Below are 27,816 nucleotides of genomic sequence, written 5' to 3'. Positions count from 1 at the left end.
TCAGCGGTGGGTGGTGACCCACTGATGGCCTCAGGAGGGGGCACCATGGCTGGGCAGAGAGCATGAGCAGCAGCACTGGTGTGGATGGTGGGCAGCTGGCAGCCGTCCAGTAGGTGCAGCGTCTCGCAGAACCCGAAAGACGGGGTCCCGCTCACAGTCTGGAGTCAGGGGACAGAGGGGCATCAGAACCAGTGGTTTACAGTACCCAGAACCTGGCTCCCCACCCCAACCTCCTTAAGGAGGCTCCAGCAGCTCCCCACGAAGCAGAGATCCCCGGTTTTTGGAGCAGCTCCCAAAGCAGAGTTGCAGGTCTCCAACTGTTGCTATCTCTCTCCCACCTACTCATGGCCAACCCCATGACACGAGAATGGGCACTGCTGGGCTGAGGTTTCTGGAGGAAAGGTCCTGAGACCCCACCCTGACCCCTTCACATGCCCGTGAAAGGGTCTGCCCAGGGCGATGCCCTGCCATCCCATCTCCATCCTTGCTCATCCCTGGTGTTCCCCAACAGATCCTGGCACAGAACTGTGGTCCTGGGGCCTCCTGCCAGCCTGCAGCGGCCTCTGGCCCCAACTCCCCCCACCGCCCCCTGCCCCAGTGCATCTGTCCTGCCAGGCCTCCGTGACTACCTCCAGCCACAGGGACTGTACTCAGCCTTGGGTTCTGGGTTACAGGGTCCCATCTCCCAGACCAGCCTCCCACTTCTCAGATGGGCCACAAAGCCTAGAAAGAGTGGGCCTTACAGGCTGTCAGTGGAAACCAGGGACTGAGCCCAGGCCCACTGGGGAGGGAGGCCAGTTCCAGGCTGTGCTCATCAGGGCTGAGGCTTGGCTGGGCCCTCCTGCCCCAGGTTATCAGAGCTATTCTGGGAAGTGGCTTGTTTCCAGCCTCCTGGCCTTGCTCCTGATGCCACTGCCACTGCTGACAGCCCCCAACTGCTGCCCGGGCCCTGCTTACTCCAGCAGACCTCCCTGGGGAGGAGGAGCAGGAGGGCAACAGACATCCCCCAGGCCCAGCAGAGGGCACGAGGCAGCAGGCAGGCTCCTCCACCAAAGCTCCAGGCAGAGCTCCAAAGCACACATCTGCAGACTTGCATCTTGGTCGCCCAGGGTGACTTCAGACAAGCTGCTTCACCTCTCGGGCTTGGCTCCCTCCTCTGTCAACCCCACCTCCACAGCAAACGGATGTGGCCATGCTGTGTCACTGCAGCGACCACACACTCTGGAGTTTCCCGGCTTTCCACATGTCCTGCCAACTGTCCCACAGACCAGCAGGACATCCTGGGAATTCCAGGTCTCAAAGTCCAAGACACCTTCCCAGCCGCCCCTCCACTGTTCACTGGTGGCAGAAAACTCCTCACTTAGGACAGCTTCTAGTTCAGCCACCTAACCAGCCCCCATAGCCCACTCCCTGCAGCCCACTCACACCCACCCCTGGGAGACCTTGCAAGCCCAGAGCCTCCTGGGCCATCCGTCCTTGGTTCTAGGCCCCCAGGGGCCTCAGTTCCTGTTCTCTGCCCCATCTGGTCCTCACCCCCAGGGATCATAACCACCCCACCACACTGGCCCTGAAGGTGAGAGACATGGTGCCAGCACCCAGCTTAGGAGACATACAGGAGTGCTCTGAGATGCTGGCTGGGTGCATGCTGAGGGCAGGCAGGACAGGGTGGGTGTGCTGCCTGAGATAATGGAGTTTGAGGCAGGAAGGCCACCCTTGCCAGAGGCAGGGTAGCGAGGCATGGCAGGGGCCACTCTGAGCCCGAATGAGGGCTGCCCAGGAGCCAGCACAGGTAGAGAAGTCTGTATTGGACAAGGGGAGAAGGCAGACCAGGGAGATTGCAGGGGGCCCCGAATGCCAGCTTGAGTGCCCTGGCTGAGGCCTCTGTCCTAGGGGCAGAGAGTAGATAGTCAATAGCACAGGGGCTGCAGCTCCTCACACCACAGCTTCTGGATTCCTTAGATTGTCAGCGTCGGTCCCAGGCCCTCTCCCTGACCTTGCAATTGGGGATGACAGTGACTTTGGGGGAGGGGAAAAAGCCGCCTTCCCTGAGTATCACCTGGATGCCCACATAGTGCTGGGCCCTTCATGCCCAGACCTCATTTATGCAAGGATGGGGCTTGGTGGCCCCTTTCTTCAGCACATGAAGGCCCTGAGAGGGAAATGGAGCCCAAAGCCACTCAGCTGGTGAGGGGAGCCTAGGTGAGACTCCAGGGCCACCCTGTTTCCTGCCATCAGCACTGCTGAGAGCGGCTGGGACTCAGGAAGGAAGTGTGTGAGTGTGTGTGTGTGTGTGTGTGTGTGGGTGCGTGTATGTGTGGGGGGGTAGGCGGGGGGGTGGGGTATCCAGGACCACCTCTAGCTCAGGCCCTTCCACCAGGACCCAGCTGGCCAGGAAACCCCCCACCACTTGGATTATCAGGACCCTGGAAGGGAGGCCCTTCCTGCGGTTCCATTGCTCACTCTAGGCAGTCCTCTGGCCGGGGAATGGACAGGCCAGGGCTGGGGACAGGGACTCACCCAGGCCCAGTTTTCACACAGTCTCAGGGACATCCCTGGTCTCACTATGGGAAAACAGAGACCCAGAGGGGAAAGAGCTTACCCAGGTTCACACAGCGAGTCAGGTGCCAGGGCCACTCCCTCTACTCCCCCGAGGTCAGACAGCTGCCTGCGGGATGTTGTGTGACTGGGACTCCCCTTGACTGACTCCCAGCACAGCCCAGCCTCCGGCATGGCATCCTGTGGCATCAGGATTTTCAGTGGCCACGTGGCTCCTGAGCCCAGACTACAGATGGAGCCAGCCGGTGCTGTGGATGCAATGGTTTGACGACCCCATTTCCCCATCGCCCTCCCGGCCCCACCTCACTTCAGCAGAGATCCTGGGGTCAGGGGACTCACGGTGAGGCTCGACAGGCTCACAATCCTCGGTGCCACACGGCTGGGAGCTCTCAGGCCAGGCCTCGTGGCCACACTGGTCGCTGTCTTCCTCAGGCAGCCCCGTCTGGGTGTTGACACACTTGATCAGGCACCGCTGGACACCACTGCCACAGGGGGCTGAGCACTGGGGAGAGTGGGGGAGGAATGAGTCTCTCCAGGGCCAGCCCTAGCAGTGGGGACAGTGACACCTCCTCTGGGAAGCCGTCCCTACGCCCTGTGCCTGCCAGGCCTGCCCTTGCTCCCAGCCGCCCCCTCAGTGCCTCCTGGAGGACCTGGTCCCACCCCTAGAGCCCACTTGGTGCTGGAACCCCACTCTCACTTGTGGGATCGGCTCCTGCAGAGGGGAGGGGCATGAGAACAGTGGGACAGCCCTCAGGGCTCCTGGGCAGTGAGCCCCTCACATGGGACACACCTGAGAGGCCTGGGCAGGGGCCCCAGGATGGAGCCCTGACACAGCAGTGGGCAGAGACGTGGGCAAGACAACGCTGTGCCTGAGGGACAGAGGACCTGCAGCAGCCCATGGGCAGGAGGGGAGGAGACAGGTTTCACAGCCAGGGCCCAGCCCACCAGGCTTCATTGTTATCAGTCCTAAACGTGCGCTGTCTGTGCCAGTGTTGTGCTGTGCCTGGTCCTGTGCCTCATTACGATCCTTCATTTAATCCTCCCGACCCTTGTCTCCTAAGCTGTTCCAATTTTACAGATGAGAAAACAGTGACCCAGAGTCACTGGGCAGTCTGTTCAGGCAAAGCAACCTGCCCAGAGTCACTCAGCAGCCAGTGGGACAAAGACTCAAATGCTGGCCCAGCTGACTCCAGGACCCAGTTCAGGGCCCAAATCTGAGACGCCTGAACACCTGAGTTCCAAACAGGCCTGGCAGAAGGTGTCTTGCCCATCTGAGGCCCCTCTTCCACCCCCTTCTGCCGCTGGCCTTTGCTGGACTCCCTTATAACCCCAAGCTCGTCATTCCCACCTCAGACTTCACACCTGCTATCCCCTTGATCCTTGTCCTTGGCATCACTGACTCCTCCCTCGGGTCTCAACCCCAGACCCCTCCTTGTAAGGCCTTCCCTGACATTACAGCACAAGTGCCCTTTCCTTGTCTGTTTCTCCCTGGCAGGTGTGAGCACCAGTGGGCGGGGCCTCGTCCAGTCACTGCTGCATGCGCAGGGGCCACAGAGAGCCTGGCTCACAGCACACACTCAAAAGATCCTTCACCCAACCCAGGACCGACCAGGTGCCACCACGCACTTGCTCCCCATCCCTCCACGCAGCCCGGCTCACCCGGCCCCAGGGCCCCACCACCGACTTCGTGCAGGGTTGGGTATTTCAGGGCCCTGTGGTATTGGGTCTCAGTTGCCTCCTTGCAGAGGCCTGGCTCCGGGCAGGTCACCAGACGCTGCTGCTCACCACCGCCACAGGCCTCAGGGCACTGGGTGGGCAGGGAAGGAGTCAGGGACAGCCAGGGTCTGAGGGCATCCCCTCCCCCCAACTGAACCCCCAGGCCTCACCTCCCTCCAGGAAAAGGTGTACCAGCTGAGGCAGGGCTGGGCCCCGCAGGGCCTGTGCGCAGGTGGCTTCGCAGGCCCGGGCTGACAATGGAAGGGCCGCAGCAGCTGGAGGTCCCGTGTGTCCACACACTGCACGTCCCGCACTGAGGAACCTCTGCCGCAGCTGCGGGAGCACTGGGGACCGAGAGATGTGTGGGGACACATCCCCAGGTGTAGGCCCACAGGCGTGACCCCATGAGGCATGTGGCAGGAAAGACATCAGGCCCACGCCCCAGCCCTGGGCAAGTCCCTGAAAAGCCCCAGCAAGAGGCCAAGGCTGGCAGGACCCAGGCAAAAGGTGGCATGGCCAGGGGCTGCCAGGGGCTGGGACAGACAGAGAAAGGGAGGAACAAAGGCAAGCTGGTGAAAGACAAGTCCAGATGGGGTCAAAAATACAGAGGAAAGGAGACAGGCCAAGCCAGACACAGATGAGAAGATTCCCAAGAGATTCGGAATCCGGTGCAATCTGGTGCACAGACGTGCAGCCTGGAGCCCTCCCCTGTCCTGCTGCTTTTGGAACACAGGCCGTGGGGAACCAGGGCTCCACGCCATGCCCTGGGAATGCCTGTCCTGGCTCCATCCTCACGCACCTTACTCCAGTTGCCTGAGTGCCAGGTGGCACAGGGCCGCAGGTGGCAGTGACAGGCAGGCTGGGGCTGGCCAGCGGGGGCACAGTCCTCATTCGGGCCAGAGCTACAGCGCACCGACCTCCAGACGGCACCCAGGCCACAGGTGGTGGAGCACTGCGGGTCACAGACCCGTGAAAGCCAGGCAGATCCCATCCCCGCCAGGCTTCCACAGTCAGGAAACTACCCACCTAGGCTAGTGAGACCTCAGTAAGACAGGGCACTCTTCTGGGCCGCAGTTTCCTTATTTGCAAAATAGGCTCCTCCACCCATCTCCCAGGAAGACCATGAGAATGAAAAGTCAAATTCCCCCAGCAACCAACTGTCCCTGCTCACATGGGACAAAGGGCCTGTGTTCCAGTGTCATTGGTGCAGAGGTGGGGGAGGTGGCCCTGAGGGCACCCCTGACCAGCTGTCCTGACCAGCCTCGTTGCTTCCCAGAGGCACAAGGGAAGGAAGGCTGGGTCCTGGGACAAGCAGCCAAATCGCTGGCTATTGATGTGCAAAACAAGCCCTGAGGGCCTCAGCCTGCCCCTTCCCACCCCCAAATTAGGGATCTGAACAGAAGCTTGCTTCTCCTGCAGTGACCATCTGGGGACCCAGGGAGGGGGCCCTGGCCAGCTTCTTTCATGCAGCTCAGATGCCTGCAGGTCACTGTCAAAGGAGGGTGGAGCCACTGAGGGCAGAGCCAGGTGGCAGTGGGCTGAGCCCAGCCTGGAGGAGCCAGGAAGAGCCTCAGGGAAGCTGCTGCCTGCTGGGCAGGACTGGGCCTGGCAGCCATGCGGGGACCCTCCCCATTCACAGCTGTCTGAGCCAGTTGCATCCTGGGGTGAGCTGTGCTGCCAGAGCGTGCCTGCCCCTGCCTTCCCTGAGGCCCCCTGTGCTGCCCAGAAGTGGGCCCCGAGGTCCCCTCATTCCCCTAATCCTGGGAACTCCTGCCCCAAGAGAGGCAAGACAGATGGCACCTGTGTCCCACTCTGCTCATTTTCAGATGAGGAAACAGTCACCAAGGTCCCGCGCAAACTCCCAGCCCACCCAGCCCACACCACTTGCCTGGCTCCAGTTTCCTGCTTGCCAGCTAGCGTTCCTGACAGCCAACGGGTCCGCGGGGGAGACGACTTCAGCCAGGCTGGGAGCCAGCGGCTGGGTCTCAGGGTTTCTGTGGCTGTTGGCGGGGCTGTCCCAAGCGGGCGTGGACAGTAGCCTAGAGCTCAGGGGCACCTCAGGGCTGAGGGACTCAGGCTGGCCCTTGGATCCTGGGTTCAGGGCAGGCTCAGGCGTGTGCCCGAGGCCAGTCAGGGTTGTGGGAAGGAAGGTCCCCCACACTGCCACAGTCTGCAGGTCCCATGATCCTGGTCCTGGGGTTGGGAAGGTGGGAGTCCTCGGCTCCAGGGGGCCGTCCCTGCCCTTCATCTCTGGCAGAGGGGCTATGGGGGAGGGAGGGGGAGGAGCCACCCCAACAGTGGGCCACAGTTCACTCTCCACAGGCCCCAGGCCACCCTCCAGAGCTGGCTCCCAGGCCACAGTCCCTCCTGTCCACAGCTCTGTCACGTCAAGACTAGGAGAAGAGTGGGTGCTGCCGACCAGGAACAAAGGGGGCAGTGTGGGGCTGGGTCTTGGAGGCAGGTGGGGTGCTCTGCGGCCCTCAGGTTCCTCATCATCCTTGAAAACCTCGTTGGTCCTGTCCCTCCATGGAGGAGGCAGCTGGCTCGGGCTGTCCTTGCTAACTGGGAAGTCATTTTGGCTCTCAGGGGCGGCAGGCATCTGCAGGCCATCAATGGAAACCCTGGGCCAGGGCAGGCTGGGGAGCCCAAGGTCTGGGGCCCCTATGGGACCTTCTTCCTCAGGCAGGAAATTGATCAAAGGGTTCCCAGGGGTCTGCTCTGAGGGTGGTGGTGGGGAGCAGCTGGCCTGGCTGGGCCAAGGGCTAGGGGACCAAGATCCCGGTGCCCCCTCCTCCTTGGCTGCAGGAGGCTCTGTGGTAAGCACGGGGCTACAGATGGAAGGCACAGCAGGATGGCTGTGTGGTCAGGGAGTCCGATCCCCTGTCCACTCCAGGTCTAGATCGGGCTCCTCAAAGGGCCCATAGGACAGATCCTTGTGGAAGTTGATGAAATTGTAGTCATAGTAGAAGTCATCCACAAACACGGGCCCTGGCAGGTCCAGCTCTAGGGCCTCCTCCTCAATGGTGTTGCCCATGGTGGTTGGCTTGAGTGATGAGGTAGGTGAAGGGCCTGGGGCCAGGTGGTGCAGGATGAAGTTAGCCTCATTGAAGAGCTCATGGCTGGAGGAGCCACTGCTTGAGCCTTCAAGGCCCAGTGTGTCCGGGGGCCACCGAAAGGGTGGCAGAGAGCAGGTGACTTCGCTGGCTGGCTGCTGGGCCTCGACAAAGGGACACCGGGACACCGGTGTCATTGGTGCAGAGGACATTTTGGTTCTGAGTGCCCTCCCCACATGTCACTGAGCACTGCAGGGGAAGCCAGGGTGAGGGGCTTAGGCTGGGAGGCAGGGTGCCAGGGGACGCTGGAGCATGGCTGGGTAACCTGTCGACTGCCCTATGTCAGGGTGGCAGAGACCCCAGCCAGCCCTGCCCAGCTCAAGGCCATGGCTGTGGACATGCTTGCCAGGGGCTTCCTGATCCCTGAGGCTTTAGAGTCAGGGGCTGGACCCTGGAATGCCCAGGCTCCCTCCTACCCACGAGGGCTCCAGGAAGGCTGTCTGCCTACCTGTAGCCAAAGACCAAGGGTGGAGCCGGAGGCGGGCCCCCTCCTATCCCACACTCACCTGAGACCAGTTCCCCACAGCCCAGGTGGCCGGACAGGGCACATGGCAGTTTCAATGACTTTCAGTAGGGGGCCAGGGAAGGTGTTCACAGGCGGGTGGCTCCAGGGCGCTCTGCTCATCCAGCCCCACAGTGCAGATGCAGAGCCCGGCCTGGCCGGAGAGGTCCCCAGGACCACAGGAGCTGGAGCACAGCTGCCACTCACCTGCCCACCACCTGGTGAGGGCACATGGGTGGCATCGACGTGGCATCAGATGAGTGGCATCAGCAGGCTCACCAGCAGGGAGGGCCAGGCTGGGCTTCCAGGCCCTCAGGGCTTGGGCAGAGCTGGGACTGAGGCCAGTGGATGATTCTCCAGAGCTCTAAGCCCAGTTAAGTGTCCTGCCCTCAAAGCTTGGTGACATGGCACAGCCCCTCCGCTCCTGCCACCCTCCCCTCAGGGAAACTGAGTGTGACCTGAGGCCTACTTCAAATCCAGGGACCCAAAGAGGAGGACCACAGGTGTCCAGGCTGGCCCAGGCTGGGGTGAGGGGTGACTGGGGTCTGGGGCTTCAGCTTTGGGAAGAGAATGAAAGCCCGGCTCCCTCTGCTCCTCCCCGGGGCCTCTGGGGACCCAGATGTAGGGGCCTGTGGCAGACCAGGACACCTGGGGGTGGGAAGTTGGCGGGACAGTGGGGGCGGGCTCACCTGGCAGGGCAGGGCTGCTCGCTGCACTTCCTCTGGCAGTCATCGGGCCAGCCCTGGGGGGCAGAGTGCTCTCCGTCCACGGGCCCTGCCTGCCACTCTAAGCAGTACACACTCTGCCTCTACACACCTAGGGGCCATGGGACTCAGCCTGGGACTGGCACCCAGGTGCCCACCACCCAAGACCCAAAGACACCCTTTCTGCCAGACCCTCCCAGCGCCTCACTGCCCATGTCAGGATGAAGGCAGACCTCCACTGTCGCTTCTTCTTGTCCTCCTGGTTCTTACTCACACCCTCTCCTATGTAGCCTCCCCTCTGACTGCCCCTGGACGGGTGGCAGAGTGTGGAGGTTTCGTGGGTTGGGTGCCCAGACCCTCTGCTTCCTAACTGAGATGCCTGGACAGCTCATTTGGCCTCTCTGAACCTCAGCGTCCTCCTCTGGGAAGTGGGAGCAACAATCCTGCCTCCTCCAAGCCCTGGAGGGAGGACTGCGTGTGTTCTTGCATGTGCAGGCTCGGCCTGTGCCCCGCACATCCTAAGAGCTCGATCCATGCCAGCTGCTGCTAGCATGCAAACCCAGTCATGGTGTCAAGGCCATCCCACCATCCACACCCTTCCCAATGGCTCAGAGAATATCTGGAAAAGAAATTGGGCAACAAGGGGCAGCCCCTGCTCTCCACCCCTGTACCAACCTTGGCACTGCTCCTGTCCTTCACACCGTCTGCCACTGCCCATCCTGGGGCCTTTGCACGGCCATGCTCCTCACCTTGGACACTCACTCCCATACTGCCTATTGAGGCCCAGCCGCAGGACCCTGTCTGCAGGTGGCTCTGCCTTCTCAGCTCCATCCCCACCCTGTGGTCCAGAGTAAGTTGTCCCTCCCCTGAGCTGCCAGTCCCACACCTGTCCCCCTCTTTCCTCACCAACAGATTCTGATTTTGTTCAAGGAGCAATGAGACCAGCTGAAAACACACCCCACTGCCGCTCCCTTGCAACTATGGGGGTTTGGGACACAGTCCTGGCTGGGGAGAAAAAGGCACGAGTCCCTCACTGGGAGTCAGCCCTTTCCCCTCTCTTTCTTCCTACCCGGTACAGGGTAAGAGCCCTGGAAGGGAGGACAGCATCTGTGACAAGCAGGAGTGAGGGGAGGCTGCTGTAGCAAGGATGGTGTGACTGAGGGCCAATCAGCTCCAGGTCCTGCCACCTTGGACTGTGCACCTGGGACTTCCTGCCTGAGACAAAGAACCCCTGTCTGTTCCAGTCACCATGGGGCACTTGCCTCTGCAGACACTCCTAAGTGGTCCCCCTGCGAAGCAGCCAATTTGCTGAAAGACAATTCCCAAATGTCTAATCCTGCAAATGTATGTGCTGTTTTTCACGTTTGTCCAATTAAAGACCTGCTGTGTGACTGTGGGCAAGTCTTCGGCCACCCTCTGGGCCTCGGTTTCCTCCTGTATAAAGTGGGGTTGGGGCTGCCTCTGCAGAGGGCTGTTGAGAAGCTGGGACAAGCTTCAGGCATGACTGGCACTGACTGGAGGGACTGCTCCAAGTCTCTAGCCCATGACACCAGCATCCTAACGAGCCCTTGCGTCCTCGGCCTCCCTCCTGGTGGCAGTACCCCAGCCCGGATCTAAAGGAAGCTTCCAGGGCCTCAGCCAGCTGAGAGGTCTGACCGAGCACAGCTCTTGAAACCCTCTGCATCTAGGCCAGGGTCACTGGCCCCCACCCAGCTCAGACCTGGAGGTCAGGAGGCAGGGAGGGCCACAGGCCAGTCTTGGATAAGCACAGGGCCCTGGGTGGGGCTGGTTGTGAACCCCATGCCTGCCACGGGTGGCCTCCTGAAGTGAAGATTAGCCAGGTAGTGCCTCAGGTCTACGGTACCACTGACCTCTGCGTCTCAGCAGATCTTCACACCACCCCGCTTAGATGGGGAAACAGAGGCCCAGAGAGGTGAAATCACTCACCTCAGGCCATCCCTTCAGTGCTGGCCCATCCTCCCAGCTGCCCCCGGTCTCATCTCAGACCTTTGTTGTGCCTCTGAGGCCACCAAGCCCCTCCCGCTGAGTGCCCCCTACAGACGAGCTGCAAGACTGAGGGCCTGGCCTGCAAAAACTGCATTTGCCCTTGACTACAACTTTACTGGATGGGCACTGCTGTTATATAGATGTGGAAACAGAGGCCCAGAGAAGGGGTGAAGAGGGGATTCGAACTCAGAGCCATCTAAGGTGCAGGGCTCTTCCCCACTGCCCTCTCCTGCCTCCTTCCAGCCAGCAGCTGCTTTGCCATGTGGCCTCTGATGAGTCTCTCCAGTCTCTGGACCTCAGTGTCCCCCTCTCTGGAAAGGGGTCAGCAGTGGGGACCCTGTCAGCCCCCAGAACACTGCTTGAAAGTGACTCAAGGTGGCCTGGACACTCGGACTGACCATTATGAGGACACTTCTAAGAGCCAGAGGCTGGGACAGAGCCAAGCTCCTGCAATCGGCTGACTGCTTGGGTCCCTCTGTCCCATTGCCCAGGGCACCCTGGGCCCCACACTCACGTAGGCTGCGTGCACTGCTGCTCGGCACTCTGTATGCCCAGGCCACAGCTCCGGGAGCAGATGGACCAGGCGCTCCAGCCGGACCAGCCACCATCCACCGCCTCGGGCCGGAAGCCCACAGGTACGCACTCCCCATTGAGACACCACTACTGTGACAGATGGAGGTAGAGCCACCCCAGCCCCCAGCTTATCAGTCATCCTCACCCTAGTGAGAACAAGGTGGGTGGGAAGGCTGAGAAAGGCACAGAGGGGAAGGATGGAAGGTGAGAGAGACCCCCTCACAATCATCACAATCATCTGTGACCCAGGCCACAGGGAGGAGCTGAGCAGGGAGTAAAACAGCCCACGTGCTGACTCAGCTGAAGACACCCTGGGGAATCATGGAATCAAGCCCTGGCCCCAGTGCCTCTGCTTTGCAGATGGGGCCTTGGGAGGCAGAGAGTGCGGGGCTCTGCTAGAAGCACAAGCAAGACTGTGAGCCGGGGCTGACCCCAGGGCCTGGTTACAGCAGGTCTGGCGTCTCACACACCCACCGCCGGGACTGGGGACATCCCCTACCTTATTCTCCCCACACCGGGTGCTGTCCACGGCTGCATTCAGCTTGGAGTGACAGGTGGTCCCCACAGAGCACCAGATTGTGTGGCAGACATTCTGCGAGGAGGAGGGCATGGGCCATACCCTCACCCCCCCCCCAGTGCCACCACCCACCCTGCCCCCTCCCTGTCCCCAAGGGTCCCCTGGGCACCCCTCCACATGGCAGGGGCCCACAGACCCCCAGAGGTCCCTTCTTGTGTGCCTGCTCCCACCTTCCTCCCCGGACCATGTGGTGGTGTGGGGCGCCCAGGGCTGTGCTCCTCAGAGCCGTAGCCAGCTGTCCCCACCTCTCCGGGCCCAGCCCCTCCTCTGGAAACACTCCTGTTAGAAGATCACTTCAGGCAATCTTCTCCAGGATAAATAGACCCTCCCCACTGGGGTTCCTTTTCCCTCTTATGAGCCAGCTCCAGAGAGGCTAAGGGACTTGCCGGAAGTGTCACAGTTGGTCCATGGTTGACCCAGAATTCAGAGCTGGGTATGTGGCCGCCCATCCCTGTCCTCTCCCACAGGCCACCTGATGTCTCACAGTATCACTCGGGGGCGCAGCCCAGGCCAGGCGAGGTTACTCCCAGGCTGGCATCCACAGGCTGGTGAGAGCTGTCCCCTGAGCCCTCCTGCCATGTCCCCACACCCCCACACCCACATCAGCCCCACTCACATCCATGTCCTCGCAGAAGGCAGAGTAGGCCCTGTACTGGAGGCGGCACTGGTGGCTCACATCATAGAGGACGCCAGGCAGCACTGAGGGGAAGTCGATGATGTCCTTGGCAGGAGGGTCGTCTAGGCACAGGCCCTACCCACGGCTAGAGATGGGACGGGAGGATGGAGGGGGCGCAGCCTGTGAGACCCATCGGAGAAGCCTCTGTGGGGCTGGGAGAGGAGAAGTGGGAGGGGGCACAGAGCCCTACAACTGTAGGAAACTCCAGCCTCCCCGCTTGGTTCAGCTGATCCTCCAACCACAGCCAGCAGCACAGGCCCTCCCGGCTTCTCTCATCTCACCTCCTGGGCACTCCAGCTGGCTAAACAACCCCAACCCCAAATCCCAGCCCTCTGCACACGCTGCCAGGGCCCTTTCCTCAGAAGGCCTCCTGGACCGCCAAGCCCTCATGTGGCCCTGCTCTCTGACCCTGCAGCCTTCGTCCCTGAGCCCAGACCCCGGAGCCAGGCCCGACAAGGATCCAGAGAACATCACTTCACAGTTGACACAACAGAGCCTCCGACGGCCCCACGCAGGCAGAGACCTCGGGTCGTCTGTGGAAGGGCGAGGTCTGGAAAGCAGCCCCTCCCCTGGGAGAGAGCCCAGGGCAGCCATGCCTGTCCCCCGAGTTGTTCAAGGGTCAGCTATACTCTTTTTTTTTTTTTTTTTTTTTTTTGAGACGGAGTCTCACTGTGTCTCCCAGGCTGGAGTGCAGTGGCGCGATCTCGGCTCACTGCAAGCTCCGCCCCCCGGGTTCACGCCATTCTCCCGCCTCAGCCTCCCGAGTAGCTGGGACTACAGGCGCCCGCTACCGCGCCCGGCTAGGTTTTTGTATTTTTAGTAGAGACGGGGTTTCACCATGTTAGCCAGGATAGTCTCGATCTCCTGACCTTGTGATCCACCCGCCTCGGCCTCCCAAAGTGCTGGGATTACAGGCTTGAGCCACCGCGCCCGGCCCAGCTATACTCTTATATTTGCATTTAAAACTGGCACTGCACAAAAAAAAGATGAATGATACAATTTACGCCAATAATTTAAATTTAAAACTTTTTCTTACTTAGAACAACATTAAATAGCAAATTAAAAAACAAAAGAAAACAACAAAACCCACCAGAACAGTCTGGGCATGGTGACTCATGCCTGTAATTCCAGCACTCTGGGAGGTCGAGGTGGGTGGATCACTTGAGGTCAGGAGTTCAAGACCAGTCTGGCCAACATGGCAAAACCCTGTCTCTACTAAAAATATAAAAATTAGCCAGGCACTGTGGCACACACCTGTAGTTCCACCCACTCAGGAGGCTGAGGCAGGAGAATTGCTTGAACCCAGGAGGCAGAGGTTGCAGTGAGCCCAGATTGTGCCATTGCACTCCAGCCTGGGAGACAGAGTGAGATTCTGTCTCAACAAACAAACAAACAACAACAACAACAAGAACACCAGAACAAATGAAGAGAACATGAAAAAATGGAGAAAGCTTCGTATTTCAGTTCCCTTAGTGGCCCCTTCTTCCTGCCTCTCACTGGATCTTGTGTCCGGCCCTCGCCTCCTCCAGCCTCATTTCCTATGCAGCCTTGGCTCCCATAGCCTTGCTCAGGGTTCTGGCGTTCCCTGAAATCTTTCCCACTCCTTCACGGCTGCAGGCCTTTCTCAGGCTTCCTCTACCAGGAACGCCATTCTTATCCCTTCTGCACATGTGTGAATTCTCGCTCCTCCTCCAAGTTCAAGCTCAAGTGTCCCTTCCAGGAGGACATTTGGGACGCCAGCACCACATCTTTGCCAGGTGCCCCTCTGCTTCCCTCTACCCCGGCTCTGCAGTATGACTGTCTGCCTCTCCCCCATTAGACCTTGACCTCACAGATCAAGACCTTGTCCCTCTGCTTCCCTCTACCCCTCCAATGTGACTGTCTGCAGCTCTCCCAGTAGACCTTGACCTCATGGATCAAGGCATAGGGGCCCGGTGCTAGAGGACTACCTCAAGGTATACTGGCGGCTGCAGTGGGACCAGGTGGGGGGAGCGGCGTCGTACAGGAGCTGTGGAGACATGATGAAAGGCCGTTTCCCAATGGGTTCACAGTCATTGCCGCTTCCGTCATGCTGAATGCCAAAACTGTGTGAGAGCACAGGCCCCAGGGGCGGGCGAGCTGGCGGGAGGCCACCCAATGGCCGCAGCCTTGAGAAAGTCACATTCCCTCTCTGAGTTTCCTTAATGTAAAATGAGGGTATGACAGCTAGGATCCAGGGGCTCCTGCTCTGGCCTGAAATGAGGGCCAGGGACCCACAGCAGCCCTACCCCTGCCTGGGGGCTGGCCAGCAATGGCAAACCAGGTGGCACAGATGGGGGCCCGTGATGGCCCCTGCAAGCTCACTAGCCTCAAGAACAGTCTGACAGAGGTTCCCACTCACAGGTCCTTGTCCCAAGGCTGTGCACTTGAGTTAAGGGATCTGAGCTGCTGTGTCACAGAAAGGTCTCCAGAGACCATCCTTGGGAAGGACACGAGAAAAATTATTTCCTGAGCATCTACTATGTGCCAGGGGCCATGCTAAGCACTTTCAGAAAAACAATCTCACTCAGTTCTCATTATTACTCCCAGGGAGGCTCAGAGAGTCTGAGGAACTAGTGAGCGTAACACAGCCAGGAAATTGCAGTACTGCGGCAGGTTGTTCTTTCTGCAGTCATAAGCAGCTTTAAGGTCCTGCAGGCACAGCCATCACCCAGGAAACCCGGATATCTGAATGGATGACCCCAGCAGCTTTGACCACAGAACCCTCTGGGAGCCTGCCTTTGAAAGCTTGCTGGACAATCTAAGATGCTGCCATATTCGCCAGCTCAACAGCCCAAGCACAGGTTGCTGGAGGCCTGTGAAGGCAGGAGCCTCAGGCAGCGGTGTCAGATGGAGGGAGCCTTGGACGTCACTGAATCCAAACCCCTCAATCTATGGGAAGCACACAGAGGCCTAGAGAGGGCAGGCACTGGCCCAGGCCACAGAGCAAACAGGAACAGGGACAGGGATCGAGAGTAAAAAATATAGCACTGAGGGAAATGGGGAGGCACAGCCAAAGACCTACGATGACTTTCTGGCCCATCACAACTCCCCTTTAAATAAGACTCTCTCCAGGCCAGTCCCAGAGATGCCCAGGCAGACCTCTCTCCTGCTTTACAGGGAAGCAGCCTGGTTGTGGGGAGGGGACAGTGCAGGGACAGCACATGGCCACAGTCGGGGCTCCTTCTCCAGAGAGCTTCCTTTCCCCTGTACTTTGTGACCCACAGGCTGGATACCTGGTGCCCCCAGGCTGGGAGGGTGAAGCTCAGCTCTCCGTGTAGCAATGGGGGCAGGCATGGTACCTGTGCCCGAGCTCGTGGGCTACAGTGAAGCCCAGTGGCAGGCTTGTGTCCTCGTTGATGCTGCAGCTGCAGTGCGGCAGGCATATGCCCACCACGTGGGACAGGCCCAGGGTCTCACAGGGCAGGTTCATGGCTGCACACAGGTCCTTCCTGCATAGGCAGAGAAGCAGCCTTCAGGTTAACCTGGCCCAGTGCTAGGCCCACCTGAGCGAAGGCCAGGGAAGGGTCCCCCCGAACTGATTCCAAGTGGAAAGGATGTCCCTCCCACCGTTCTGTGGCATGAGGCCAGCACAGTGGCCACGTGGGAAGCAGGTGCTCTCATTCACACACAATCCACTGGGCATCTCTTTGGCCCTTGGGAGCACAGACCCGCACAGAACAATTTTGGTTACTATCCAGCAGGGGTGCTGACAGAAGCTGCCAGAGTCCAGCAGAGGGAAAATAACTGCCTCTGGACAGATCAGCAGTTGCCAGAGGTTAGGGGAGGAGAGAAGAAGGTGGCTGTGACTATAAACTGGTAGTACAAGACATCCTTCTGATGAGACAGATCTGTATCTAGACTGTGGGGGTGGGTAGGTGAACCCACAGTGATGAAACTGCACAGAACTGAATACACACACATTCACACAAAGGGCAGTACGTGTGGAACTAATGATATCTGAGGAAGTCTGTGGATGGTATCAGTGTCAGTTTCCTGGTTGGGATACTGTGCTCTAGTCATGCAAGATGTTACCACTGGGGGAGATGGATGAAGGCTATACATGCCCTCTCTCTATTATTTCTAACAACAGCATGAAGATCCACAATTATTTCAAAATAAAATGACGTCCCCGAGTGCAGACAGAATCCAGCCTTGGGCCAAAGGTGCGCAAACTCTCCTCAAAATGGGGCTCCCTGAGAGCACGGCCCCCTCCTCCACCAGGGCTTCTCCCGCAGGGCTGTGAAGCACCTCCCTGAGATGTAGGCTCCCACCCTCCTGCGGCTGGTGGTACCTGCTGAGCAGGATGGCGGTGTCATGGTAAAGGGGGTGGGCGTCCCTCTTTATGTTGATGCTTTTCTGCCACTTGCAGAAGCTCTTCAGGGTGTTGTCTGCATGGTGTGTGGTCTTTAGGTTCTCCTGGGAGCAGAGAGAATGACTGCTCATGCCTCCCCTGAGTTCCAAGAAGGTCAGGCCTCATTGTCCTCCGTACAAAGGCAGGAGACAGAGGCCCAGCAGGGCAGTGGGAGGCCCACAGGCACCAGTCCAGCTTCTGGCCTGACCACCCCTCCTGTAGGAACCTCCTGCAGGGGACCTGGGACCTGAGAGAGGGTCCTTCAGGAACCAGGGGTTGGCAGGGGACATGGTCCAGGCCAAGGAGGCCTTCACTATGCCCTTCCATACAGAGCAGCACAGGTCATGGTGCAGGAGGGCTCTGGCAGCCAAAGCCATTGCTGGGCACCATGGGACCACATGACCACTCACCTCTTCATTTTCCAGAAGGACCAGGCGCACAGTGGTGATGTGGATGTGGTTCCCAATGCTGGGGTCATGAAACAGGCCAGCCACCTGCCCAAGAGATGAGGGGGTCAGGCTGTCACCAGAATGAAGGATACAAGGAGCCAATGCCCACCCAACCCACCCTCCCACCCAGGGCAACGCACACCCATGCTCACACACAGGGACGCTCACACGGGTGCACACAGGCTGCACAGTGGACAGGTGATGCACGTACACCAATGCATGAGTGTCCCCATACCTCACACACACTACCCCAACCCGGCAGCCCCAGGACCTGAAGAGGACAAGAGACCTCCGAAGCCCCTTCCTAGACCACAAATCTTTCCTAGACCACAGACAGGTAAGCTCGGTATCAGTCCCCAGCAAAGTGACTCCAGAGGACCAGAAGTGGTGAGGGTCTGCTCGGCCTGCCTGAGGACTGACCCACGCTGTATTCTGAGTCAGGGCTAGGGACAGCTTAGTACTACCACAAAGGCCTTCCCTCAGCATGTATAACCTCACTGTCTCCCAGGAGCTATGGGGGGAATACAGGCATTGAGAGATGTTTGAGGGAGGCAGGGTCTTAATTGGCTGATCAACTCAACCAAGCAGCATTGGTTAATGGCCCAAGGTCAGTGTAGGGTGTTTCAACTGGATAAATGATACCCAGGGAAGCCCAGCCCTGTTCTGCTGCAGGCCTGGAGAGCATGCCAAGGTGTGCAGTGTTTGTGAAGGTAAGATCTGGAGGTACAGGTAACCACAGGCTCCCGGTGAGCTGAAAGTGTGACAAGAGCCCCTCGAAAAGGGCTTGTGACCTCTGAGAGCAAGAACAGAATTGGGGGTGAAAATGGGGTGAAACTGGCTGGGCACGGTGGCTCACACCTGTAATCCTGGCACTTTGGGAGGTCAAGATGGGCAGATAACGAGGTCAGGAGTTTGAAACCAGCCTGGCCAACATGCAGAAACCCCATCTCTACTAAAAATACAAAAAAATTAGCCGAGTGTGGTGGCATGCGCCTATAGTCCCAGCTACTCAGGAGGCTGCGGCAGGAAAATCAGTTGAACCAGGAGGCAGAGGTTGCAGTGAGCCGAGATCGCGCCACTGAACCCAGGTAACAGAGAGAGACTTCATCTGAAAGAAAGAAAGAAAGAAAGAAAGAAAGAAAGAAAGAAAGAAAGAAAGAAAGAAAGAAAGAAAGAGAGAGAGAGAAAGAAAGAAAACGGGGTGAAAAGGGACCTGTCTTGCTATCCTTGGGACAAACCCACCCAAGTTCTAGGACTCAGGTCTGAATCTAGCATGGGGAGAATGATGATAAATTGGAGTCTGTAGGTGGCGTTGGTAAAGAAAGGTGTGGCTATCCTGAAGGTGGCTGTGGGTCAGATAGTGCAGCAGCCAAAAAAATAGCTGCAGCCAATCTTGATTGAGCCTAACATGTACAGTCCCTGTGCTTGGACTTAGCACGCATTATGTCATTTAATCTTGTTACTTCTAAGGTAGGCACAATTATCCTCGTTTTACAAATGAAGTAACTGAAGCTCAAAGAGAGGGTGAAACTGGGCTCGGAATTCAGGTTTTGCTATTTCAAAGCCCCTGCTTACTTCCTAAATTTGGGGAATGCTGCCTGCCTATTCTGTTGGGAATTCTCAATGCATATTTATTTTGAAGGCTCTGAGAAGTCCTGTAGTAAAGAAGTCTGTTTTACCTTTTTTTTTTTTTAATGAGACAGGGTCTCACTTTGTCACCCATATGGAGTGCAGTTGCATGATCTCGGCTCACTGCAGCCTCGACCTCCTGGGCTCAAGCAGTCCTCCCACCTTAGTCCCTCAAGTAGCTGGGATGACAGGTGCGCACCACCATGCCTGGCCCGTTTTACTTGTTTTAATCCTGTGTGGCCAAACTTATTCAACAGCAGAATCTTTTTTCATAGTACGCTACTGGCATTCTTTGGAACACATTCCCTGAAATATTCCTTGGGAAATGCTATGATGAGACAGAGTCCCCAAGTGCAGGATCATGCTCTTCCACATCCATCACTTTATCCCAGGTAGAGCGATGGCTCTCGACAAGTCAGTCTTAAATAAACATCTGATCCCGAGGGAACATCTGTTCCCCATCCTTCTGGCCCACCCTGACCCAGGGCACATGTCTCCAGGGTCTCTCCTCAGCAAGTTCTCTGGGGCATTAGGAACCACACAGGGATCAGAGGCCAGGGACCTGAATTCCCCTCCTGGCTCTGCCCCAGACCTGTGCTGTGTGGCTCTGCCTGGTCACTTACCTTCTTTGATCTTGAGATTCCCTGACTAAAAATAGGAATAAGTTGATCTGCCTCGCAGGGGGACCTCAAAGGGCAAATGAAATGGTGGATATAAACACAGTAAAGTACTGTGTCCATGGGAGGGGAACTCCTAGGCCTGACAAAACTGGCTACTGGGCCCCTATCTCCCCGTGTCACTTCTTCCCACCCTGGGGGTTAGTACATCCCAACACAGGCTGACCCCACCCTCTAAACCCCAGCCAGGGGAGGCTGGCCAAGACCCAGCCCAGCTGGCCCTACTGGGCCTGCTCCCCGACCCAGGCTGCACCAGATCAGAAGAGGAAGCACATCTAAGAAGCTGGGGAAACTGAGGCCAAGAAGCATACCTCTGTGGATATGTGCTCCAGCAAATGCAGTACCAGAGCTGTGGGCAGGTTGAGATTGGCATGCCAGCCAAGCATTCCCCAAACCCTAGCAACCCTTAGCAGGCAGCTACTCACCTGGACTGGCCAGCACTGCTGCTGCTCTGCAGAGGAGGTACTGGGTACCACACTCCAGGTCCCAGTAATAGAGGTTAGTTATTCTAGGGTGGGAGCAGGGTGGTAGGGGGGAGGGAGGTTCCTGGCTAGTGGCCCTGTTGGAGCTGGGCATGGCTCACCTGGCCTGGGCACTGGGGGAAGAATGGCTGGCAGAGTCAGGTGCCATAGGCTGTGGGGCGGAGGGAGCAGAGGCAGGTTGAGTCCCAAGGTGGGAGAGGTAGGTGAGATGGAGCGAGGGAGGTCAGTCTAGGGGATTGACTGGGGCAGGCCTGAAAAGCAGAGGACACAGTCTTGTGGCACAATTAAGGGCACAGGCTATGGTGATGTATCCGTCGGTCTATCTGTGTCCTCTGGTCTAAGGGGCACTGGGCATGGGGATGTTAAGAGGGGCTTCTAGAAAGGCCCCTTCATGTCCCCAGGCCCAGCACCCACCCGAGAACTGGGAGCAGAAGAGCATACCTTGCATCCCACAGGTGCTTGGAGCACTGGAATCACCCCACTGTGCCAGCCTCTCCGGGGCCTGATGCTTGTACACCACATGGGCTGGGCGTGGCTGGGCCGGGCCGGGCCGGGGCAGCGTCCAGGGGCTCAATGAAGTAGTCCTCATTGGAGAGCTAGAACACACCTTCCTGGGGAAGAAGCACCAGGGTCACACAGGGAGGACTGGCCCTCAGCTGCTCTTCCTGCACGTCCCAGAGGCCCATCCTGCCCAGCTGAGCCCCCACTGCCCACACCACCTGTGACTGCCCACAGACACTCTGCACTTTCCTCCCGCTGGGCCTTTGCACACTCTGTAGCCTGCACCTGGAAAGCCCTTCTCTGCCATTTCACATACAGCCAAACCTTCAAAGCAGAGCTCAGAAGGCTCCAAATCTGACAAAATGCTGTCTTCCAGAGTCCTAGACAGCCATCCTGAGTGGGGAGGCTTGTGCCCAGGCCTCCAGGCTATTCTCCATTTCCTCTGCATGCCAGCCATTTCCAGCACTGTGCTCCCTCCCACATGGCCAGGGCTTCTGACCTTCCCTCTATCTCCCTAAGGGAACAAATCACTCCAAAGCATCTACACCCACACCCGAGCACAGGAGATGCCCATGGCCACCAGGACATCCTGTTCTCTGGGCCCAGGGCCGCCCAGAGAAGGGAAGCTGGCAGGAGTGTCTTGGGCATGTCCGCCAGCATTCAGAATCCACAGAGGGGAGGGGCCCTGGGAAGCATCTTTGATGCCCACTACCTCCTGAGGAAGCTCAGGGCTCCAACAGGGAAGAAGGTCTTACGTGCCTCGGACTTCCCCTTGTAGGTACCAATTCTGCTACTTGGGTCACACAGGACCAGGGAGTCTGGAGGGAGGGCTGGAGAGTGCATCAGCTCTTCGGTCTGGAGACCTGGGTATGAATGTGGAGTGCCCCCCTTCCACCCACCAGTCACTGAATGACTAGGTGACCCCGGGCAAGTTCCCCTCTGAGCCTGTTTCCTCATCTGTGAAATGAGAATGATGCCCTGTGTGCACAGGTACTGCTTAGGTTCAACAACATCAACTGTACATTAAGGGACAGGCACAGGCTCCATAAATGAGAATACTGTGCAGGGCAGATGGGCCTTCAAAGGTCCAGATGTTGTGCAGCTTGTATTTGGGCTGCCCTGTCATTAGGCCCTGTGCAGCCACAGCCCACGGTTTTTGCCTGAGCAATCTAAGCTGAGGGCCTCCTGGGAACAGTGGACGCTGAGAGTGTGCACACATCCCCTACTCCTCCCAAACCCCCACCCTCCAGAGCTGGGAGAGTGGGGCTGGTCACCTGAACACAAACAGAAAGGGGCCCTGCTCCGCCTGGAGTGGAAGCTGCTCTAATCAGCCCCAGTCAGGGAGCCATTAGGGCTGCAGGCAGTAGCCAGCACCACCCTTCAGCCAGACCAAGCCAGGAAGCTGAGGCCTGCTTTTCCCGGAACGCTGATCCGGGCAGAGGGGCTGAAAGCGGTTCCTCACCACACCCTGCAGAATGGCTACAGGGTGAGGGGTGGCTTTCCTGGAGAAGAGCAGCCTAAAGGGACCTGTGAAGGAACAGTCACAACTGATGCCCCAGGGAAGAGAAGCCAACTGCTTTTTCAGTTACTTAGTCCAGTCAAACAGAGGTTCTCAAAGTGGGATCTCTGGACCTGCATCTTCAACATTACCTGAGATGGTTTCAGAAATCCAAGTGTTTGGGTGCCACCCCAGACCTACCCTGCAAACATTCTGTTTAAACAGGGCCTGCAGGTGATTTGAGCTCATAGTAAACTTATCTTTTCTTTTCTCTTTCTTTCATCTTTTTTTTTTTTTTTTTGAGTGTCTGGGGTCTCGCTGTGTCTCCAACTGAGCGCCATCATCACACCCTACATCCTACATCCTTGAACTCCTGGGCTCAAGTGATCCTTTGGCCTCAGCCTTCCAAATAAGTGGGACTACAGGTGCACCACCACCCGGCTTTCACATTAAACTTTGAGAACTGCTATCCTAGAGATCAACGAGGCATGCATTGTCGCTCCCATTTTACAGGCGTGAATACCGAGGCTGGCAGAGGAAAAGTGCACTGGGCAAAGCCACCAGACAAGTGCGTGGCCAGGCTGGAGCCAATCTCCACATCCCACCACCCCAGACTGCCCCGAGTATACATGTCCCAGTGCACTCAACAGGCTGTTGCAGCCGCTGGTGGCCGCCAGGCCACCCTCGAGCTCGGGGTCCTGCACCTCCCCAAGCAGATGGCAGGCGGGGGTGTGGGCCCAGATGTGCCCGCGACCCAGGCCGCCAAGCCTCAGTGTCTCACTCACAAAGCCGGGCGCCAGCAGGTGTTGATTGGAGGTCAGGTTGAAGCGCAGCTCGCAGCCGCAGTATTGCAGCTGGTAGAAGGAGGGCGCGTCTGGGCGCACAGACACATTCCCGCTTGCGCAGCGTGCGGGGCCACAGCTCACAGGACAGGAAGGACCCCCAGGGGTCCACGCGAACCTGGTGCACGATGTCCAGTGCCTCCCTGGCCTTGGTTGCACGTCCTGCAGGGAGAGAACCACAAACGCCTAGGCCCAGGACAGACCCGGGTCCTTGCTGGTGACCGGGGACCAGAGTGGAGCGGCCAAGAGGGGGCTGCTGGAGTCAGAGTATCCGGATTCAAATCCTCGCTGTGCTGTCTACTAACTCTGCTTTTCATCTTTCCGTGCCTCAGTTTCTCCATCTGGATCGTTGCAGTAACTTCTTTTGTTGTTGTTTGTGTTTTGGGATTTTTGTTTGCTTGTTTTGAGACAGTCTCGTTCTGTCGCCCAGGCTAGAGTGCGTGGCACGATCTCGGCTCACTGCAAACTCCACCTCCTGGGTTCGAGGGATTCTCCTGCCTCAGCCACACCCAGCTAATTTTTGTATTTTTAGTGGACACAGGATTTCACCACGGTGGGATGAAGTTGTTTATAGATGTCAGTTATATCCAGTTTATTAATGGCGTTGTTGAGTTCTGTTAAGTCCTTGCTGATGTTCTGCCTGCTGAATCTGTCCATTTCTGATAGAGACGTGTTGAAGTCTCCTGCTATGACAGTGGATTCATCTATGTTTGCTACACTTCTATCAGTTTTTACCTCAGGGTGTTTGATTCTCTGTTGTTAGCACATACACGTTAATGATTGTTTTGTCTTCTTTGAGATTGGATCCCCCTTGTCATTCTGTAATGCTTTGACAGAATCTTTATCCTTGCTAAATTTCCTTGCTTTGAAGCTGCTCTGTCTGAAATTCACATAGCTAGTCCTGCTTTCTTTTGATTAGTGTTAGCATGGTATATTTTTCTTCTATTTATTTACGTTTAATTTATATATTTCTTTATATTTAAAGTGAGTTTCTTGCAGGCATCATATAGTGCACAGTTAGGTATTGTTTTTGGTTGACTGACAATTTCTGTCTTTTAACTGATGATTGACCATTGACATTCAAAGTGATTATTATATCAATATAGTAAGATTAATATCTACCATATTTGTTACTGTGTTCTATTTGTTGTTCTTGCTTTTGTTTCCATTTTTGACTTCTACTCTGTTTCCATCTTTTGTGGCTTTAATTGAGCATTTCATGATTCCATTTTCTTTCCCTTCTTAGCATATCAGTCAGTTATATTTCTTTTTGTATTGTTTTCCTTAGGGTTTGCAATATACATTTACAACTAGTTTAAGTTCACTTTTAAATAACACTCTACTGCTTCACAAGTAGAGTGAGTACCTTATAATAACAAAATTGTCCTAATTCCTCCCTCCTGTCCCTTGTATCATTATTATCATTCATTTCACTCGCATACAAACATACACAATAATTTATATACTAAAGATATATACATAATCAAATATATTATTGCAAATTGTTATATTGAACAAATGATCTGTTTGATCTATTGATCAGTTTGATCTGAATTGATCTATTAGATAAATTAAGAATAAGAAAAATAAAAGTTTTCATTTTGTCTTAACTTATTCTTATTCCAGTGCTCTTCCTTTCTTGATATACATCCAAGTTACTGACCTGTATCATTTTCCTTCTTCCCAAGGAAATTTTCTTTAACATTTCTTTCAAGGCAAGTTTACTGGCAACTAATTCCCTCAATTTTTGCTTGAGAAAGTCTTTATTTCTCCTTCACTTATGAAGAGTAATTTCACAGAATATAGAATTCTAGGTTGGTGGTGCTTTTCCTTCCCCTCTCTCAACACTTTAAATATTTCACTCCATTTTCCTCTTGCTTACACGATTTCCGAGGAGAAGTTGGGTATAATTACTATCTTGACTTCTCCATAGGTAAGGTGGTTTTATTCCCCTCTGGGTTCCTTCAGAATTTTCTCTTCATCTTTTGATTTTTTTTTTTCTATAGTTTGTCACTTAGGTGGCTAGATGCAGTTTTTCTCTGGGTATTTATCCTGCTTGATGTTTTCTGAGCTTCGTGGATCTGTGATTTGGTGTCTCATATTGAGAGAAATTCTCGGCCATTATCGTTTTAAATATTTCTCCTGTTTCTTTCTCTTCTGCTTCTGGAATTCCCATCACATCTATGTTACATCATTTGCAGTTGTCTCACAGTTCTTGCATACTCTGTATTTTTTTTTCAGTCTTTTTCCCCTTTTCAGTTTTGGTAATTTCCATGAGATATTCTCAGGCTCAGAGATTTCTTTCCTCAGCAAAATGCAGTTTACTAATAAATCTGTCAAAGGCATTCTTCATTTTTGTTACAGTGTTTTTAATCTATAGCATTTCCTTTTGGTTCTTTCTTACCATTTCTATCTCTGATTAAACTGCCCATATATAGAGAGCATATATACTAACCTGTGAATGCTGACACACACATCTATTTTTTTGTGTATCTATGAATTCATACTGAAACCCTGGACACTATTTCAGCACCATAGGATTCATTATAATCCACATCTTTTTAAAAATTATTTTTATTTTATTTTTTATATTTTTATTATTTTATTTTAAGTTCTGGCGTACATGTGCAGAATGTGCAGGTTTGTTACACAGGTAAACGTGTGCCATGGTGGTTTGCTGCACCTATCGACTCATCACCTAATTATTAAGCCCAGCATGCATTAGCTGTTTTCCCTGATGTTCTCTCCCACCACCTTCCCCTGACAGGCCCCAGCAAGTGTTGTTCCCCTCCCTGCGTCCATGTGTTTTCATCTTTCAGCTCCCACTTATGAGTGAGAACATGTAGTATTTGATGTTCCTGCATTAGTTTGCTGAGGATAATGGCTTCCAGCTCCATCCATGTGACTGCAAAGAACATGATCTCATTCCTTTTTATGGCTGTGTAGTATTCCATGGTATATGTGTATGACATTTTCTTTATCCAGTCTATCATTGATGGGTATTTGGGTTGATTCCATATCTTTGCTATTGTGAATAGTGCTATCTGCATCTTTTTCTTATTTGTAACATTTCTCTGATAGAAGCCTGGCTCTCATTATTTACACCATATTTTCACAGTTCAACCCTATTATACCCATAGTTTAGAATTGGTAACACATAACTCTGTCAGAGAAAAATTTACAAACTAGAGTACAGTGTTTACATACAATCATTTTTGTCTTTAGCTTTATAGTAGCCAATCTGAACGGTTGTCCAAAGTTACTTAGGTAATCTCCTTTCTTCACAATCCCACATCCTGGGTGACAGTTTTTATAATTTATATACTGTGAAATTAACTTGGTGGATTCTAATGGTTTTGACAAATGCAGAGTTGTGTATCAACCACCAATTTCTTAGTTCCTCTCCATCCCAAATTCTTTTGTCCTGCTTCTTTGTAGTCAATTGCTCCCACCCCCACCCCCAGCAATCATTTACTATTTTCTGTCCCTATAGTTGTGCGTTTTCCAGAAATTTATATGAATGGAATCATATAACATGTAGTCTTTTGGATCTGGCTTTTCTCACTTATAAAAATACATTTAAGTTTTATGCATGCTGTTGGGTGAATCAACAAATGTCGAAACAACAAAATGTTGTTTGTTCCTTGAACTGGCTTTATATATGGTAGATGTTCACTCATTTACCGGTTGAAAGACATCTGGCTTGTTTCCAGTTTGGGATGATTATAGATAAAGTTCTATAAACATTCATATACACATTTTTGCATAAACCTACATTTTCGCTTCTCTTTGATGAACACCTAGAGGTGAGTTTGCTGGGTCATATGATACATGCGTGTTTATAAGAAACTGTCAAACTGATTTCCAAAGTAGCCGTACCATTTTGCATTCTAATGAACAATGTGTGAGTGGTCCAGTTGTCCCAGACCCTTGCTAGTACGTGGTATTATCAGGTTTGTGTGTGTGGTGGTGATTTTTTAAAGCCTTTTTAGTAGGTATGTAGTGGTATCTTAGTTCAGCTTTTAATTTGAACTTCCATAATAACTATTGACGTTAAGCATCTTTTCATGTGCTTCTTCGCCATCTTTTCTGGGTTGAATTGTGTCTATGAATAGAATCTTATTGGAAAATGGAGTCCTTGCAAAAGATCAAGTTAAGTTGAGGTTATCTGGATGGTCCTTAATACAATGTGACCAATGTCGTTATAAAGAGGGGAAATTTGAAAACAGATGCATGCACACAGGGAGGATGCTGTGTGAAGATAAAGGCAGAGCCCCACAACCAGCCCTGCCACCACCTTGATCTTGGGACCTGTGGTCTCTGGAACTGAGAGATAATACATTTCTATTGTTTAAGCCACTCTGTTTGTGTACTTTTCATAGTAGTCTTAGCAAATTAATACATTATCTGTATATCTTTTTTGGTGAAGTGTCTGTTTAGAACTTTTACCTATGTTTTTGTGGTTTGGTTTGGTTTTCCTATTGCTTGCTTACTGTCTGTAAGCAACTCCTAGCCACATTTCCTTCTTAGTCATTATAGTTCCATGATGGCTATAATAAAAGAAGTCTTGGCCAGGTGTGGTAGCTCGTGCCTATAATCCCAGCATGTTTGGAGGCCAAGGCAGGTGGATTGCTTGAGGCCAGGAGCTCTAGACCAGCCTGGCCAACATGGCAAAACTCCATCTCTACTAACAGTACGAAAATTAGCCAAGCGTGGTGGCATGCACCTGTAGTCCCAGCTACTTGGGGGGCTGAGGCAGGAGAATCGCTTGAACCCAAGAGGCAGAGGTTGCAGTGAACTGAGATCACACCACTGCACTGCAGCCTGGCCGACACAGCAAGACTCCATCACAAACAAACAAACAAACAAAAAAAATAAATAAAGAAAAGAAAAAGAAGTCTTAACACAGATATTGATGGGATGGGAAAGTACCCTTGGTCAT

At 54.8% G+C, this 27,816-nt stretch overlaps 1 pseudogene; it reads right to left on the bottom strand.

Annotated features, from left to right (window-relative positions):
- On the bottom strand, positions 1-27,816 carry LOC112629126 (annotated as a pseudogene).

The sequence above is a fragment of the Theropithecus gelada genome, chromosome 7b, assembly GCF_003255815.1.
Source record: "Theropithecus gelada isolate Dixy chromosome 7b, Tgel_1.0, whole genome shotgun sequence".
Taxonomy (NCBI): domain Eukaryota; kingdom Metazoa; phylum Chordata; class Mammalia; order Primates; family Cercopithecidae; genus Theropithecus; species Theropithecus gelada.
The sequence above is the reverse complement of the archived record's forward strand: the minus strand, read 5'-3'. Positions and strand labels throughout refer to the sequence as shown.